This window comes from Tamandua tetradactyla, chromosome 10 (genome assembly GCF_023851605.1).
Source record: "Tamandua tetradactyla isolate mTamTet1 chromosome 10, mTamTet1.pri, whole genome shotgun sequence".
Classification (NCBI taxonomy): Eukaryota; Metazoa; Chordata; class Mammalia; order Pilosa; family Myrmecophagidae; genus Tamandua; species Tamandua tetradactyla.
In genome coordinates this window covers 37,658,305-37,676,185 of record NC_135336.1, presented here as the reverse complement: position 1 = coordinate 37,676,185, position 17,881 = coordinate 37,658,305, and the positions used below count along the sequence as shown (strand labels likewise).

At 37.1% G+C, this 17,881-nt stretch overlaps 1 long non-coding RNA gene across 4 annotated transcripts in view; it reads right to left on the bottom strand.

Annotated features, from left to right (window-relative positions):
- Positions 1-924: 924 nt before the first annotated feature.
- The window catches only part of LOC143647876 (uncharacterized), a 53,355-nt gene continuing 36,398 nt past the window's right edge, over positions 925-17,881 (bottom strand). For 3 of the 4 annotated variants that reach the window (XR_013158232.1, XR_013158233.1, XR_013158235.1), the window contains 2 exons: positions 5,445-5,608; positions 925-1,299 (listed from right to left, as the gene is read on the bottom strand). This is a non-coding gene — a long non-coding RNA (uncharacterized LOC143647876). The remainder of the gene's footprint in view (positions 1,300-5,444; positions 5,609-17,881) is intronic. The other variant, XR_013158234.1, reaches the window with a different exon arrangement.

Sequence of the window (17,881 nt, the reverse complement as noted above, 5' to 3'; positions counted from 1 at the left end):
GACTGTGAGACTGTATTAATTGTAATGTGGACAAATCTTATTTTGCTTAATGTGTCATTTATATATATATTCTTTTCACAATATACCCACTTGACAATGTTTAAACCCAGACTAGGATCTGCACAATTTAATTATATAGTTATTAGGTTATAAAACTTAACTTCACTCAAAGTTATTGGGTTCTACTTTCCTCTCTGTTGTCATGGGAGCTATGAAGAGGTCCCTTACACAAGTTTCCTAGTGTTTTGCATGCAACAGGCCATATAAGTGAGAAAGACACTGAACTCTGCATGTGTGTGTTTGTGTAAATGTGCATACATGCAGAATGCACATACTGCAAGGCCACCGTCCTCCTGGCCTATGTCGTCTCCTTGCCTGCCCAGCCCCTCCTGTTCTCCCTGAGCCTCTGGACCCTCCCCAAAATGTGGCTGGGTGGCTCTTATGGTTCTGATGGGTTGCAAGTTCTCATTCCAAAGCTATGGAATGGAAATTGTAGTACCTTTTCTAAAAAGAAAACAAAAAAAATCTTTGACTTTTAATTTACATACTGATATGCTGACTTAAGCTGCCTCATGGTTAATTTTGTTGTCTTTTCTGCATGCAGTGTGGAGGTAGCTGTTACAAGAGGCATGGTTTGTATACAGACATCTGAGTTCTTTTGTACAAATGCTTGCTGAGGTCATTAGTGATAAGGGAGGTAACAAATGTAGCCCTCTCCCCTAAACCATCCCCTCTGCTGCTTTCTGTGTCTTTCTTGTTCAGTTACCAAAGCAGCTATAAATCCATGTAATACCAAGTGTATGGGTATTGTATTATGGCAGTTTCAGTGTGCCAATTTTAATATAAACCAGTAAAATAGTATTACTGTTTCTTTTATTTGTTTTATTTTAACAAACATATTCATTAAATATTTTGGTACAAACAAACAAAAAATATATATTACTAAAAAAATGCTAACTGTCATCTGAGCCTTCAATAAGTCATAATCTTTTTTGCTGGTGGAGGGTCTTGCCTTGATGTTGATGGCTGCTGACTGCTCAGAGTAGTGGTTGCTGAAGGTTAGGGTAACTGTTTGCCACATGAGTTGACACTTCATTTCACAAAACATTTCTCTGTAGCATGTGATGCTTAGCATTTTACCCACAGTATGTCTTCTTTCAAAACTGAAGTCAATTCTCTTAAATCTTGCCACTCCATTATCAACTAAGTTTATGTAATATTCTAAGTACTCGTTCTCATTTCAACAATGGTTCAATAGTATTTTCACCAGGAGTAAATTCCATCACAAGAAATCAGTTTCTGAAAGATAGACGATAAAGACCGAGATGGTATAATCTAGGAAGCCTAGAGTGTATAATGATAGTGACTAAATGTACAAATTTAAAAAATGTTTTTGCATGAGGAAAACCATAGGAATGTCATTACAGCAGGATGTTGAAAATAGATAGTAATTAATATTTAAAAATTTTAACTTATGTGTGAGACTAAAATGTTTATTTGGTACAAAATTTGTATTTCAACTAGTGCATTTCCTAATATAACTTATGTAGACATAAGTTGAGCATCATAAGTACATGGAACCTTGAGTAGGACATGAGATTTTGTTGGTTTGTCCAGAGGGATGCCCCGATAAATTCCAGAGTGATTTGAACAGTGAATAAAAAAGTATTTGCAAAGTTCCCTTCAGGGAATGGTGAGAAAGAGGGAAAATTCAACTTTCCCAAGTTGAATTCTTGATATTCTCACAAGCAGTGGGGACAACCAAAGAAATAGGCTGAGCCCCCAATCTTGGGGGTTGTTCATATGAAACTTAACCCCACAAAGGATAGGTCAAGCCTACTTAAAATTAGACTTAAGCCTCTCTCTCCAGCCAATATGATGAGCAGTCTCACCAGCCTCCCCCTCTCTGCGTGGGACATGACTCCCAGGGGTGTGGACCTTCCTGGCAACGTGGGACAAAGATCCTGGAATGGGCTGAGACTCAGCATCAAAGGACTGAGAAAAACCCTAGAATGAGCTGAGAATTAACATCAAGAGACTGAGAGAACCTTCTCGACCAAAAGCGGGAAGAGTAAAATGAGGCAAAGTGTCAATGGCTGAGAGATTCCAAACAGAGTCGAGAGGTTATCTTGGAGGTTATTCTTACGCATTAAGTAGATATCACCTTGTTGTTCAAGATGTAGTGGAGAGGCTGGAGGGAATTGCCTGAAAATGTAGTGCTGTGTTCCAGTAGCCATGTTGATGATGATTGAACAATGATATAGCTTTCACAATGAGACTCTGTGAATGTGAAAACCTTATGTCTGATGCTCCTTTTAGCTACTATATCAACAGAAGAGTAGAACATATGGAATAAAAATAAATAATATGGGGAACAAATGTTAAAATAAATTCAGTTTGAAATAGTGATAAATGAAAGTGAGGGGTAAGGGGTATGGTACGTATAGTTCTTTTTTTTTTCTCTATTATCATTTTATTTATTTTTCCGTTGTCTTTTTATTTCTTTTTCTAAATCGATGCAAATGTACTAAGAAATGATGAATATGCAACTATGTGATGATATTAAGAATTACTGATTATATATGTAGAATGGAATGATTTCCAAATGTTTTTTTTTATTTTTTTAATTAATAAAAAAAAAAATTAGGCCTAAGATTGAGCCCCCAGTCTTGGGGTTTGTTCATATGAAACTTAACCCCACAAAGGATAGGTCAAGTCTACCTAAAATTTAGGCCTGAGTCACCCCCGAGAGAGCCTCTTTTGTTGCTCAGATGTGGCCTATCTCTCCAGCCAACACGACAAGCAGTCTCACCGCCCTCCCCCTCTCTGCGTGGGACATGATTCCCAGGGGTGTGGACCTTCCTGGCAACATGGGACAGAAATCCTAAAATGAGCTGAGACTCAGCTTCAAAGGATTGAGAAAACCTTCTCCACCAAAAGGGGGAAGAGTGAAAAGAGACAAAATAAAGTGTCAATGGCTGAGAGATTCCAAACAGAGCTGAAAGGTTATCCTGGAGGTTATTCTTCAGCATTAAATAGATATCACCTTGTTAGTCAAGATGTAATGGAGAGACTGGAGGGAATTGCCTGAAAATGTAGAGCTGTGTTCCAGTAGCCATGTCTCTTGAAGATGATTATATAATGATATAGCTTCCACAATGTGACTGTGTGAATGTGAAAACCTTGTGTCTGATGCTCCTTTTATTTACCTTATCAACAGATGAGTAAAACATATTGAATAAAAATAAATAATAGAGGGAACAAATGTTAAAATAAACTTGGATTGAAATGCTAGTGGTCAATGAAAGGGAGGGGTAATGGGTATGGTATGTATGAACTTTTTTCTGTTGTCTTTTAATTTCTTTTTCTGAATTATCTCTATTGGAAGAATGATAAAAAAGGAAAAGTCCACTGTCCTTTGGGGAAGTATAAATAATAAAGGGAGCAAATATTCTAAGAAATGATCATGATGAATATGCAGTTATGTGATGATATTGTGAATTACTGGTTATATATGTAGAATGGAATGATCATAATAAAAAAAGAATAAAGAAAAATTAAAAAAAGAAATCAATTTCTTTGCTCATCCATAAGAAGCAACTTCTGATCAGTAGAAGTTTTATCATGAGATTGTTGCATTCAGTCACATCTTCAGGCTCCAATTTTAATTCTTGATCTCTTGCTATTTCCACCACATCTGCATTTACTGCCTCACCTAAAGTCTTGAATCCCTTAAAGTCATCCATGAGGGTTGGAATCAACTTCTTCTAAACACCTGTTAATGTTGATATTTTTACTCCCTCCCATGAATCACAAATGTTATTAAATGGCATCTAGAATGGTGAATTCTTTCTAAAAGGTTTTCAATTCACTTTGCCCAAATCTATCAAAGGATTCATTATCTATGGCAGCTCTAATTTATGATGGATGGCTTTTCCCTCATTAAAATTGAATTCTGTAACAAAAGCTATAAAACTACAAAATTCCTCAAAGAAAGACTGATTTTTTTCACAAAGGTATTTTATTAAAAGAAAAACATTGTTCTGCAACAAATTTTACTGTAACCCATAACACATATTTGTTATGAATCCAAATGAATTAAGAATATGGTCTCTGAGTTTACTCACAAGAGACAAAGACAAATCACCCTGAAAGCTATATTAGGAAGTTCATTGACTATAATTTATCATGGCCCAGGTGCCATGTTCACCCAGTTAGGTCTTCCTGTCATCACATCATCACCTTCTAAAAAGCAGCTCTGAGATTAGCTCAATTGATAAGATTATTTTTATAAAGATTAATTAAATTGAGGGCCCTCATTCTTTTCACCATTTCATTTTAGAACTTTTCTACATTTAAGCAAGTCTTTTGGAACCAACACTGAGAAACCAGTGCCAAAGTTTGGATTGTTAGTTTTAATTGCATTGTTTAATCTCTCTTCTGCCTAATTTCATTCTTTGCAATATGTAGTTTTAAGCCAAATACTTAAACAGGATTTATTACGAAAAGTAGCAATCACCTACCCCTAATCCCCACCATTGCTTCCATAACAGGCAATCATTTCCAACTATTTTGGTTTTTCTTTTAGCATTTAACTTCTTATCTCTGTATGTATAAGTTTATAATGCTACTGAATAATTTTCCCATTTTACTTATTAATTTTGCATCTCTACAATGGAACATAAGGATTTAGCTCCCTTTATTATTTATACTTCCCCAAAGGACAGTGGACTTTTCCTTTTTTATCATTCTTCCAATAAAGATAAAATACAATTTTAATCAAATAAATATTCAGTATTTGTATTGCAATGATTCTACAAACACTATTTTCCGCACATGAGCCAAGATGCTATATTTTCCATAATTTTTTATTTTGCCCATTGTCTTAGTTTGCCAAGGCTGCTGTTACAAAGTACTACACACTGGTTGGTTTACATTGTTTAATTTCTCTTCTGCCTGATTTCATTTATTGTTTCTCTGTTTTGGAAATTAGAAATCAAAAATCAAGGTGTCAGCATGAACATGCTTTCTCTGAAGTCTGTAGCATGCTGGTCGTGACTTGGTGGCAATTAAACTCTGACTCTGTCACATAGCTGTCTCTCCCCCCTCTGACTCCTACTATGTCCAGATTTCCTCCGCTTATGATGACCCGAGTCAGATTGCATTAAGGCCCACCCTGATTCATTTCATCCTAACCTTAACTAGTAACATCTCCAAAGATCTCAAAGTTATAAATAGGTTTATATCCACAAAATGAGGTAATAGGATTTGAACATGTCTTTGTGGGGGATATGAGTCCATTCACAACATATATATTTAATAAACATCCCTTTTTAATTAACTTGTATCCCTATATATCTATCAAGCTTAATTTCCCTGGCACAAGTATATTCTATCAATTTATCTTCTTCTAGCACCCTGTCCTCCTGATTCAATATGATTACCTGTTCTCTAGGTTTTCTGCTCAGCCATCACTATAGCAGCTCCTTTTTTCATCTTCCAAAGGATTCCATTCCCCTCTCACTAGTGTTGAATCTCTTGGATCCCACATTTTTCTCTTTCCAAGTTTACTTTTTTCTTTTAAAATAACACATTCTCCAGCAGATTCCTGAGAAATGAGAATTAACTGTAAGTTAATTCTATGAAAACATTTATTTCCGAAAATGAATGCCTTATGCATTCAACAGACCAATCTTTTATTTTTATTTATTTATTTTTAATCCATACTTTTTACTCATCTGTCCATACAGTAGAAGAAAAGAGCATCAGAACAAGTTTTTCACAATCACACAGTCACATTGAAAAAGCTATATCATTATACAATCATCTTCAAGAGATGTGGCTACTGGAACACAGCTCTACATTTTCAGGCAGTTCCCTCCAGCCTCTCCCTTACATCTTGAATAACAAAATGATATCCATTTAATGTGTAAAAATAACCTCCAGGATAACCTCTTGACTCTGTTTGGAATTTCTCAGCCATTGATACTTTGTCTCATTTCACTCTTCCCCCTTTTGGTCGAGAAGTTTTTCTCAATCTCTTGATGCTGAGTCTCAGCTCATTCTAGGGTTTTTCTCGATCCCTTGATGCTAGGTCTCAGCTCATTCTAGGATTTCTGTCCCACATTGCCAGGAAGGTCCACACCCCTGGGAGTCATGTCCCATGCAGGCAGGGGCAGGGTGGTGAGTTTGCTTGTTATATTAGCTGGAGAGAGAGACCACATCTGAACAACAAAAGAGGTTCTCTTGGGGGTGACTCTCAGGCCTAATTTTAAGAAGGCTTGACCTATCCTTTGTAGAGTTAAGTATGAACAAACCCCAAGATTGAGGGCTTGGTTTATTGATTTGCTTGTTCTCACTGCTTGTGAGAATATCAGGCCTTCTCCATATGGGGAAGTTGAATTTTTCCCCTTTCTCACCATTCTCCCAAGGAGACTATGCGAATACTTTTTATTCGCTGTTCAAATCATTCTGGGATATATCAGGGCATCCCTTTGGACAAACCTACAAAATCTCATGCCCTATTCAAGGTTCCATGTACTTATGGTGTTCATTAAACTGTTCATATAGGTTATATTAGGAAATGCACTAGTCAAAATATAAATTTTGTTACGAATGAATATTTTTTGCCTTAGTTTCACACATAAGCTAAAGTTTTAAAATATGAATTACCATCTATTCTCAACACCCTGCAATATTGACATTCTTTTGTTCTACCTCATGCAAAAATATTTTTTTAATTGGACATTTAGTTGCTATCATTGTAGACTTTAGGTATTCTTAGATTATACCATCTCAGTCTTTATTGTCTATCTTTCTCAACAGACAAATCTAGACTCATCTCTCAAGACAGGACAATTTCACCTTCTTTAGAAAAAGAACTTACTGACTTCCCCAAGCAAAGTAAGCCTTCCTACCTCTTTGCTTCTATTATACTTCACTCATTCATTCACACATTTAGCAAGTATTTATTGAGTACTCTCATAGGTCAGGCACTGTGCTACGTACAAAGGCGAAGGAACAGAAATGATTTGAGTTTGTTCATGGTATTTGAATCTAGTGCTATAATAAGCAGAAACATGAAATTTATTTCTAATTTTTATATTTACATGAAACTAAAAATGCTAAATCAAATGTAATGATAAAAAATATCAGATGTGATGATAAAAAAAGTATTTAAGCCCTCTAGTCTACTATATGCTGGAGTAGCTAGAAGGAAAAATATGAGAGGATCATATGGTAGTCCATGACAAACTCTGGGATCTGTCTTGTAACCATGTTTTGAAAACTATTGCTTTTTTATTTCTTTGCTATTTATATATGTTATACTATGCAATAAAAAAAGTTTATCAAAAAAAAAGAATACTAGAAGAGAATAAGGGCCTATAAATTAAACAAGGAGGTCAAGTAGAAGGAATTAAGGTAAAGTTATTATATGATGGACTTAGTCTTGATAGTTTACCTGAACCCCAAATTAAAAACCTGTAGTTTGGATTTGTTGGGTAAACTGACAGTATACAAATTTATTCAAGTACCCAGTAGTTATGACGAAAGGACTGGAATTATTTTTAGGTTAAATATAATAAAAAGAAACAAATATTAATAAGGAAGGAAAAAAAGAGTTAACCAGTTTGAAAATAGGCAAAGAATATGCAAGGGAGGGAAAGAACTTGAGATTAAGCCAGAAGTGGAAAAATCTCCAAACATTCTAAAATAAGGCCATGATAGCTGTAGCACAGTGAATGTGGAGGAGAGAGGTGGGTGATAAGGACTAAAGGCAGAGGCTAGGTGAGGCAAGAACATGCTAAGGTAGCCTTTTATTCTCAGTGTAATGAAAATTATTGAAGAGATTTCAGCAGGGCATGACATGATCTATCTATGTCCTTAAATGAAGTTAGGGTGGAGATGGTGAGCCAGAAAGGAAATTCTTTCAATCTTCCTGACTTGAGAGACTGGTGATGTAAACTAGTCTGGGATAGTGGAGGTGGGCAGAAGTGGGCTGATTGGGAAATAGTGAATAAGAACTGACAGAATCTGGTGATCATTTATTTTGGGAATTGCAGAGAGAGGAAAAGACCCCCAGATTATTTACTGACTATTGTACTGAGATGCCATTTACTGAAATGAAAACCCCAGAGGACTTAGTTGGTTTGGGAAAAGAGCAAAAACTTCCCTTAGATAAGATATACCAAAACGCCCATGAGGCATTCAAATAGGCAAATTAGTAAGCAGTTCTATGTATGAGTCTAGAGCTCAAAAGAAATCTGGGCTGGGAAAAAAATGAGGAAGTTGTTGAAATATAAAAGGTAAATATTGTCAGGGGTATGCCTGAGACCACTTCCGCTAGGGTGAGAGGGTCATGTGTGGAGACAATAGTGCCCTGATGAAATCCAAGAGCTTCCATGTTTAAAGGCAGTGTGGAGGAGAGTCCAGGGAAAAAGACCGAGAAAGAGATGTGAGAAAGGAGAATGGTCAGATGAGTGTGATGCACAAAGACAAGAAGTGTCTGGTGAGGAAAAAGATAATCATCTGTGTCAAATGGTGCTGAGAGATCTAGGTTGATAAGGAACAACCTTTTGAAAGATGACAACCCCGACATCATTGGTGACTTTGGCAAAGGCAAGTTCTGTGGCGTATTGGACCATAAACCTGTCCGGAGTGAGACGAAAAGAAGATAGCAACAAATTGGAGATAATGAGCATAGGCAGTTCTTTGGAGAGTTTTGGCAGACAAATGGAACAGAGAAATTTGATGGTATTGCAGATGGATGTGTAGTTGAGAGAAAGCTTCAATTCATAGAAGGAGCTACAGCATGTTATATTTGCTGAGGCTGATCCAGCAGAGATGGGGAGGCTGAGATGCAGGAAAGAGGGGAACCAAAAAAATCCCTTCTTGTTGTCTCTAGCTTTTGGTCTCTGTCACTCTCCATTCAAACCATCTCTGTCTCAGTTCTCATGAAAATATTTTCTTATTTTGTTCATTTTTCTAAATTAATGAGTAGAATATTTGATACATTCATTTAAAAATGGTTTCTTTTTCCTGTTTTGACACTTGATTTTTTTTCTCTCCCTTGTGTATCTTCTCACTGGAAAACAAATTCTCAGTCCTCTGTGATACTGCCTATCCCTTGCATAAAATCTTGGGCAAGTTACATGAGGTTTTTGTGCCATAATATCATTAAAATGACTTTAATAGTAATTCTCAACTCATAGTACTTTTTAAGGGTTAAATTAAATGCTAATAAGGCACTTAAAACAATGCCTGGTACTCGTTAGGGATTTAATAAATGTTAGCTGTTATTGTGGCTGTTGTCATCATTATCATTTGAGGAAAGCAGGTGGCTCCAAATAAATGGCATTTTCCCTAAAGCCCAGTCTTCTGAGTGGAGGTAGGGGCACATTGTGATTTTAGGCAGGTGTCTCTTACGGAAACACTTAACAGGATGATGATGTTTAGCTCATACTCATATTGTAATGTTAGCTTTATCTATGCCAGAGTTTTTCTTTTAGAGTTAGGCTAAATATAATTTTCTATGGAAATATTTATTAACTGCTTCTGAAGTCTCTACAAAGTTTACAAAACAATTTAAATTTACATTCAAGTTTATTACTTTTAATTATAGCTGAGGAAAACACAGCAAAGGTGCCTTGCAGTAGTGTGGTCTTTTGTTGACTTTGTGGAAAAGCTGCTTTGTCACATCTGCACAGGTAGGCAAGCTGTATGCCTTTTTTCAAGATCTTTGTTTCATGCTCCCAGCCCTGTTCTATGGGTCACTGAAATCCTATCTCCTGTCAATTCATTTCATTTTTTTCATGAAGTGAAAAGCAAAAATAAAAATAAAAATGCCAGTTAAAAACAACAGACAATTTAATGTTTTATAATGCAAGAGAAGTAAAGTTAGATCAAAATCTAAGACATGGGTATTTCGTTGACATATTTAAATATGACAAAGAAATGCAAAGGAAGCAATTTTATAATTTTGCCAAAGATAAAAGATATTACAGCAAAAACTTAGGCTAAGGACTGAGCACCTGACAGTCAGATCAGCATTCTGACAGATTTGTTTCCCAAATAATCAGTGCATCACTTTAGCAGTACCAGACAATTAAAATCAAGTTAATTTCCTCATCTGCAAAAGGGGGTGGTAAATATTCTTGACTATCTCCAAATTATTGTGCAGTGTTTAATTAAGGGCACTTTAAGCAAGTACAAAAATGGTTAAGTTCATCTGTAACAATGATGAAAATGACAGAACTAATTAGAATATTAGAAGATCACAGATGAGACAAGACATCTCACCTTAATCTCTTAAAATGAGGTTCAGAAATTTTGAAGGGATTGAGATTTTTACCCAGCATGTGAGCTCCATGTTATCCTGTCCACAGTTTCATAGATGCTGGCAGAAGACGTAAGACCCAGGGGTCAGAGACAAAGGACTTTATTACCCATGGCATAACAATCAACGTGAGCTTCATGTTCACATTAATTTACGTTGCTTCCCAAGTCCCATGGGAGTAATATGGTGGCAGACCCAGATGGATGCTGCACACATGGCAAACTGTGCCACAGTTGAAGAGCTGAGCTTAGGAAATCCTCGATCTTACTGGGTAGATGCTAGCAAACCTGCCTAGCCTCTTTCCAAGACTCTTTCCTCCTAGTCAAGGAGCAAATCTGTCATTTGCCCTACAGGAAGACATTAACTTTAAAATGTAGAAATGCAGGAGTAATCTGTGACTTGCTTCTGATAAATAGAATATGGCAAAGAAGATGGAATATCACTCCCATGATAAACACACACACATATACATACATACACACACATGTATAACTCTTAGAAGACTGGAAAGAGAGATTCTTCTGTTGGTCTTAAAGAAGCAAGCTACGGGGACTTCCTGGAAGATGGCGGCTTAGTAAGACGCGCGGATCTTAGTTTCTTCTCCAGGACACCTACTAGGGGAGTAGAAACGATACAGAAAGCGCCCAAAGCCACAACAGAGATAAAAAAGACAGCGTACCCCATCCTGGAATGGCTGGCTGGCTGAGAGAAGCAGCTCGGGTGAGATCGCCGAGGCGCGCGGGCCTTACCGGGCGGGGTGGCAAGCGGCCGGAGTTACTCCCTTCCCCCTTCCCGGGCCGGCTGGGAGATTTGGAGAGGTGGTCCCCTGAAACCAAGGCGGCTGGTGCCCACACCACGCGCAGCCCCCGGACCAACTGAGAGAATTGGATCGGAAACCCCCAGGCCGCGGAGAACGGTGACGGGTGGGGGAGGCCCCTTCCAAACCCGTGACTCCCGGGGAACGTGCACTCTCTCGGGCGGGCCGCTGCCGCTGGCGCCCTCCCGCCACGCTTGTTGCCCAGGGCCAACTAGGAAATTCGGACGGGCTCTTTCCCTGGCTGTGGCAACCAGCAACCCTCCCTGCGTTCGGACCCCGGGCCGGCTCAAGCCGCTTCGGCTAGCGAACCCCCAGGACGGCGAGAGTTTTCCAAAGTTTAAGGTCCCACAGCACCTTTTACTGGTGGGACCGGCAGACAAACGTGTGCCACGAGCGCAACCTACTGGGCAGGATAAGAAAAACAGAACCCAGAGATTTCACAGAAAAATCTTCCAAACTTTTGGATCCAATACCCAGGGAAATCTGTCTAAATGCGCAGATGCCAACAGAAGATAACGGATCACGCTCAAATAATTGAAAATATGGTCCAGTCAAAGGAACAAACCAATAGTTCAAATGAGATACAGGAGCTGAGACAACTAATGCTAAATATACGAACAGAAATGGAAAACCTCTTCAAAAACGAAATCGATAAATTGAGGGAGGACATGAAGAAGACATGGGCTGGGCGGGCCGCGGTGGCTCAGCGGGCAAGAGTGCTTGCCTGCCATGCCGGAGGACCCCGGTTCGATTCCTGGCCCCAGCCCATGTAAAAAACAAACAAACAAACAAAATATAATAAAAAATAAGAAAACGTGTAAAGATGTTTCCCTTTCTTCCTCCCTTCCTTCCTTTCATCCTTCCTTCCTTCTCTGTCTTTCCTTCCCTTCCTCCCTCTCTCTAAAAAAAAAAAAAAAAAAAAAAAGAAAAAAAAAAAGAAGACATGGGCTGAGCATAAAGAAGAAATAGAAAAACTGAAAAAGCAAATCACAGAACTTATGGAAGTGAAGGACAAAGTAGAAAAGATAGAAAAAACAATGGATACCTACAATGATAGATTCAAAGAGACAGAAGATAGAATTAGTGATTTGGAGGATGGAACATCTGAATTCCAAAAAGAAACAGAAACTATCGGGAAAAGAATGGAAAAATTTGAACAGGGTATCAGGGAACTCAAAGACAATATGAACCGCACAAATATACGTGTTGTGGGTGTCCCAGAAGGAGAAGAGAAGGGAAAAGGAGGAGAAAAACTAATGGAAGAAATTTTCACTGAAAATTTCCCAACTCTTATGAAACCTAAAATTACAGATCCAAGAAGTGCAGCGCACCCCAAAGAGATTAGACCCAAATAGGCGTTCTCCAAGACACTTACTAGTTAGAATGTCAGAGGTCAAAGAGAAAGAGAGGATCTTAAAGCAGCAAGAGAAAAACAATCCATCACATACAAGGGAAACCCAATAAGACTATGTGTAGATTTCTCAGCAGAAACCATGGAGGCTAGAAGACAGTGGGATGATATATTTAAATTACTAAAAGAGAAAAACTGCCAACCAAGACTCCTATATCCAGCAAAATTGTCCTTCAAAAATGAGGGAGAAATTAAAACATTCTCAGACAAAAAGTCACTGAGAGAATTTGTGACCAAGAGACCAGCTCTGCAAGAAATACTAAAGGGAGCACTAGAGTCAGAACCAAAAAGACAGAAGAGAGAGGTATGGAGAAGAGTGTAGAAAGAAGAAAGTCAGATATGATATATATATAATACAAAAGGCAAAATGGCAGAGGAAAATATTATCTAAACAATAATAACACTAAATGTTAATGGACTGAATTCCCCAATCAAAAGACATAGATTGGCAGAATGGATTAAAAAACAGGATCCTTCTATATGCTGTCTACAGGAAACACATCTTAGACCCAAAGATAAACATAGGTTGAAAGTGAAAGGTTGGGAAAAGATATTTCATGCAAATAACAACCAGAAAATAGCAGGAGTGGCTATACTAATATCCAACAAGTTAGACTTCAAATGCAAAACAGTTAAAAGAGACAAAGAAGGACACTATATACTAATAAAAGGAACAATTAAACAAGAAGACATAACAATCATAAATATTTACGCACCAAACCAGAATGCCCCAAAATATGTGAGGAATACACTGCAAACACTGAAAAGGGAAATAGACACAAATGCCATAATAGTTGGAGACTTCAATTCCCCACTCTCATCAATGGACAGAACATCTAGACAGAGGATCAATAAAGAAATAGAGAATCTGAATATTACCATAAATGAGCTAGACTTAACAGACATTTATAGGACATTACATCCCACAACAGCAGGATACACCTTTTTCTCAAGTGCTCATGGATCATTCTCAAAGATAGACCATATTCTGAGTCACAAAGCAAGTCTTAACAAATTTAAAAAGATTGAAATCATACACAACACTTTCTTGGATCATAAAGGAATGAAGTTGGAAATCAATAATAGGCAGAATGCCAGAAAATTCACAAATACCTGGAGGCTCAACAACACACTCTTAAACAACGAGTGGGTCAAAGAAGAAATTGCAAGAGAAATTAATAAATACCTCGAGGCAAATGAAAATGAAAACACAACATATCAAAACTTATGGGATGCAGCAAAGGCAGTGCTAAGAGGGAAATTTATTGCCCTAAATGCCTATATCAGAAAAGAAGAAAAGGCAAAAATGCAGGAATTGACTGTCCACTTGGAAGAACTGGAGAAAGAACAGCAAACTAATCCCAAAGCAAGCAAAAGGAAAGAAATAACAAAGATCAGAGCAGAAATAAATGAAATTGAAAATATGAAAACAGTAGAGAAAATCAATAAGACCAGAAGTTGGTTCTATGAGAAAATCAATAAGATTGATGGGCCCTTAGCAAGATTGACAAAAAGAAGAAGAGAGAGGATGCAAATAAATAAGATCAGAAATGGAAGAGGAGACATAACTACTGACCTCACAGAAATAAAGGAGGTAATAACAGGATACTATGAACAACTTTACGCTAATAAATACAAAAATTTAGAGGAAATGGACGGGTTCCTGGAAAGACATGAACAACCAACTTTGACTCAAGAAGACATAGATGACCTCAACAAACCAATCACAAGTAAAGAAATTGAATTAGTCATTCAAAAGCTTCCTAAAAAGAAAAGTCCAGGACCAGATGGCTTCACATGTGAATTCTACCAAACGTTCCAGAAAGAATTAGTACCAATTCTCTTCAAACTCTTCAAAAAAATCGAAGTGGAGGGAAAACTACCTAATTCATTCTATGAAGCCAACATCACCCTCATACCAAAACCAGGCAAAGATATTACAAAAAAAGAAAACTACAGACCAATCTCTCTAATGAATACAGATACAAAAATCCTCAATAAAATTCTAGCAAATCATATCCAATAACACATTAAAAGAATTATACATCATGACCAAGTAGGATTCATCCCAGGTATGCAAGGATGGTTCAACATAAGAAAATCAATTAATGTAATACACCATATCAACAAATCAAAGCAGAAAAATCACATGATCATCTCAATTGATGCAGAGAAGGCATTCGACAAGATTCAACATCCTTTCCTGTTGAAAACACTTCAAAAGATAGGAATACAAGGGAACTTCCTTAAAATGATAGAGGGAATATATGAAAAACCCACAGCTAATATCATCCTCAATGGGGAAAAATTGAAAACTTTCCCCCTAAGATCAGGAACAAGACAAGGATGTCCACTATCACCACTATTATTCAACATTGTGTTGGAGGTTCTAGCCAGAGCAATTAGACAAGAAAAAGAAATACAACGTATCAAAATTGGAAAGGAAGAAGTAAAACTATCACTGTTTGCAGACGATATGATACTATACGTCGAAAACCCGGAAAAATCCACCACAAAACTACTAGAGCTAATAAATGAGTACAGCAAAGTAGCATGTTACAAGATCAACATTCAAAAATCTGTAGCATTTCTATACACTAGTAATGAACAAGCTGAGGGGGAAATCAAGAAACGAATCCCATTTACAATTGCAACTAAAAGAATAAAATACCTAGGAATAAATTTAACTAAAGAGACAAAAAACCTATATAAAGAAAACTACAAAAAATTGCTAAAAGAAATCACAGAAGACCTAAATAGATGGAAGGGCATACCGTGTTCATGGATTGGAAGATTAAATATAGTTAAGATGTCAATCCTACCTAAATTGATTTATAGATTCAATGCAATACCAATCAAAATCCCAACAACTTATTTTTCAGAAATAGAAAAACCAATAAGCAAATTTATCTGGAAGGGCAGGGTGCCCCGAATTGCTAAAAACATCTTGAGGAAAAAAAACGAAGCTGGAGGTCTCGCGCTGCCTGACTTTAAGGCATATTATGAAGCCACAGTGGTCAAAACAGCATGGTATTGGCATAAAGATAGATATATCGACCAATGGAATCGAATAGAGTGCTCAGATATAGACCCTCTCATCTATGGACATTTGATCTTTGATAAGGCAGTCAAACCAACTCACCTGGGACAGAGCAGTCTCTTCAATAAATGGTGCCTCGAGAACTGGATATCCATATGCAAAAGAATGAAAGAAGACCCATCTCTCACACCCTATACAAAAGTTAACTCAAAATGGATCAAAGATCTAAACATTAGGTCTAAGACCATAAAACAGTTAGAGGAAAATGTTGGGAAATATCTTATGGATCTTACAACTGGAGGCGGTTTTATGGACCTTAAACCTAAAGCAAGAGCACTGAAGAAGGAAATAAATAAATGGGAACTCCTCAAAATTAAACACTTTTGTGCATCAAAGAACTTCAGCAAGAAAGTAGAAAGACAGCCTTCACAATGGGAGACAATATTTGGAAATGATATGTCAGATAAAGGTATAGTATCCAGAATTTATAAAGAGATTGTTCATCTCAACAACAAAAAGACAGCCAACCCAATTACAAAATGGGAAAAAGACTTGAACAGACACCTATCAGAAGAGGAAGTACGGATGGCCAAGAGGCACATGAAGAGATGCTCAATGTCCCTGGCCATTAGAGAAATGCAAATCAAAACCACAATGAGATATCATCTCACACCCACCAGAATGGCCATTATCAACAAAACAGAAAATGACAAGTGCTGGAGAGGATGCGGAGAAAGAGGCACACTTATCCACTGTTGGTGGGAATGTCAAAGGGTGCAACCACTGTGGAAGGCAGTTTGGCGGTTCCTCAAAAAGCTGAATATAGAATTGCCATACGACCCAGCAATACCATTGCTAGGTATCTACTCAAAGGACTTAAGGGCAAAGACACAAACGGACATTTGCACACCAATGTTTGTAGCAGCATTATTTACAATTGCAAAGAGATGGAAACAGCCAAAATCTCCATCAACAGAAGAGTGGCTAAACAAACTGTGGTATATACATACGATGGAATATTATGCAGCTTTAAGACAAGATAAACTTATGAACCATGTAATAACATGGATGGACCTAGAGAATATTATGCTGAGTGAATCCAGCCAAAAACTAAAGGACAAATACTGTATGGTCCCACTGATGTGAACGGACATTCGAGAATAAACTTGAAATATGTCATTGGTAACAGAGTTCAGCAGGAGTTAGAAACAGGGTAAGACAATGGGTAATTGAAGCTGAAGGGATACAGACTGTGCAACAGGACTAGATACAAAAACTCAAAAATGGACAGCACAATAATACCTAATTGTAAAGTAATCATGTTAAAACACTGAATGAAGCTGCATCTGAGCTATAGGTTTTTGTTTTGTTTTGTGTTGTTTTGTTTTGATTTTACTATTATTACTTTTATTTTTTTCTCTATATTAACATTCTATATCTTTTTCGGTTATGTTGCTAGTTCTTCTAAACCAATGCAAATGTACTAAGAAATGATGATCATGCATCTATGTGATGATGTTAAGAATTAATGATTGCATATGTAGAATGGTATGATTTCTAAATGTTGGGTTAATTTCTTTTTTTCCGTTAATTAAAAAAAAAAAAAGAGAGAAGGGGTAATTGGAGCTGAAGGGATACAGACTGTACAACGGGACTGGATATAAAAACTCAGAAATGGACAGCACAATACTACCCAATTGTAATGCAATTATGTTAAAACACTGAATGAAGCTGCATGTGAGGTATAGGGTTTTTTTTTTTTGTTTTTTTTGTGTTTTTTTCTTTCTATTATTGTTTTAATTCTTATTCTGTTCTTTTTATTTCTTTTTCTAAATCGATGCAAATGTACTAAGAAATGATGAATATGCAACTATGTGATGTTATTAAGAATTACTGATTGTACATGTAGATTGTAATGATTTCTAATTGTTTTGTTAATTCTTTTTTTAATTAATAAAAAAAAAAGAAAAAAAAAAAAAAAGAAGCAAGCTACCATACTGTGAATCCCTCTCTAAAGGGCCATGAGGCAAGGAACTATGGGTGGCTTCTACAACCTGAAGGGTGCTAGGACATTCAACAACCAGTAAGAAGCTAGGCCCTCAGTTATATACATATAAAGATATGAATTTTGTCAACAACCTGCATGAACTTGGAAGAAGATTCTTCCCTAGTGGAGCCTCTAAATGAGAATGCAGTCAAGCCAACATCATATCTGTAGTCTTTTGAGACCCTCAGCCAAGGACTTAGCAAAGCTAAGACCAGAATCCTGCTTGAACC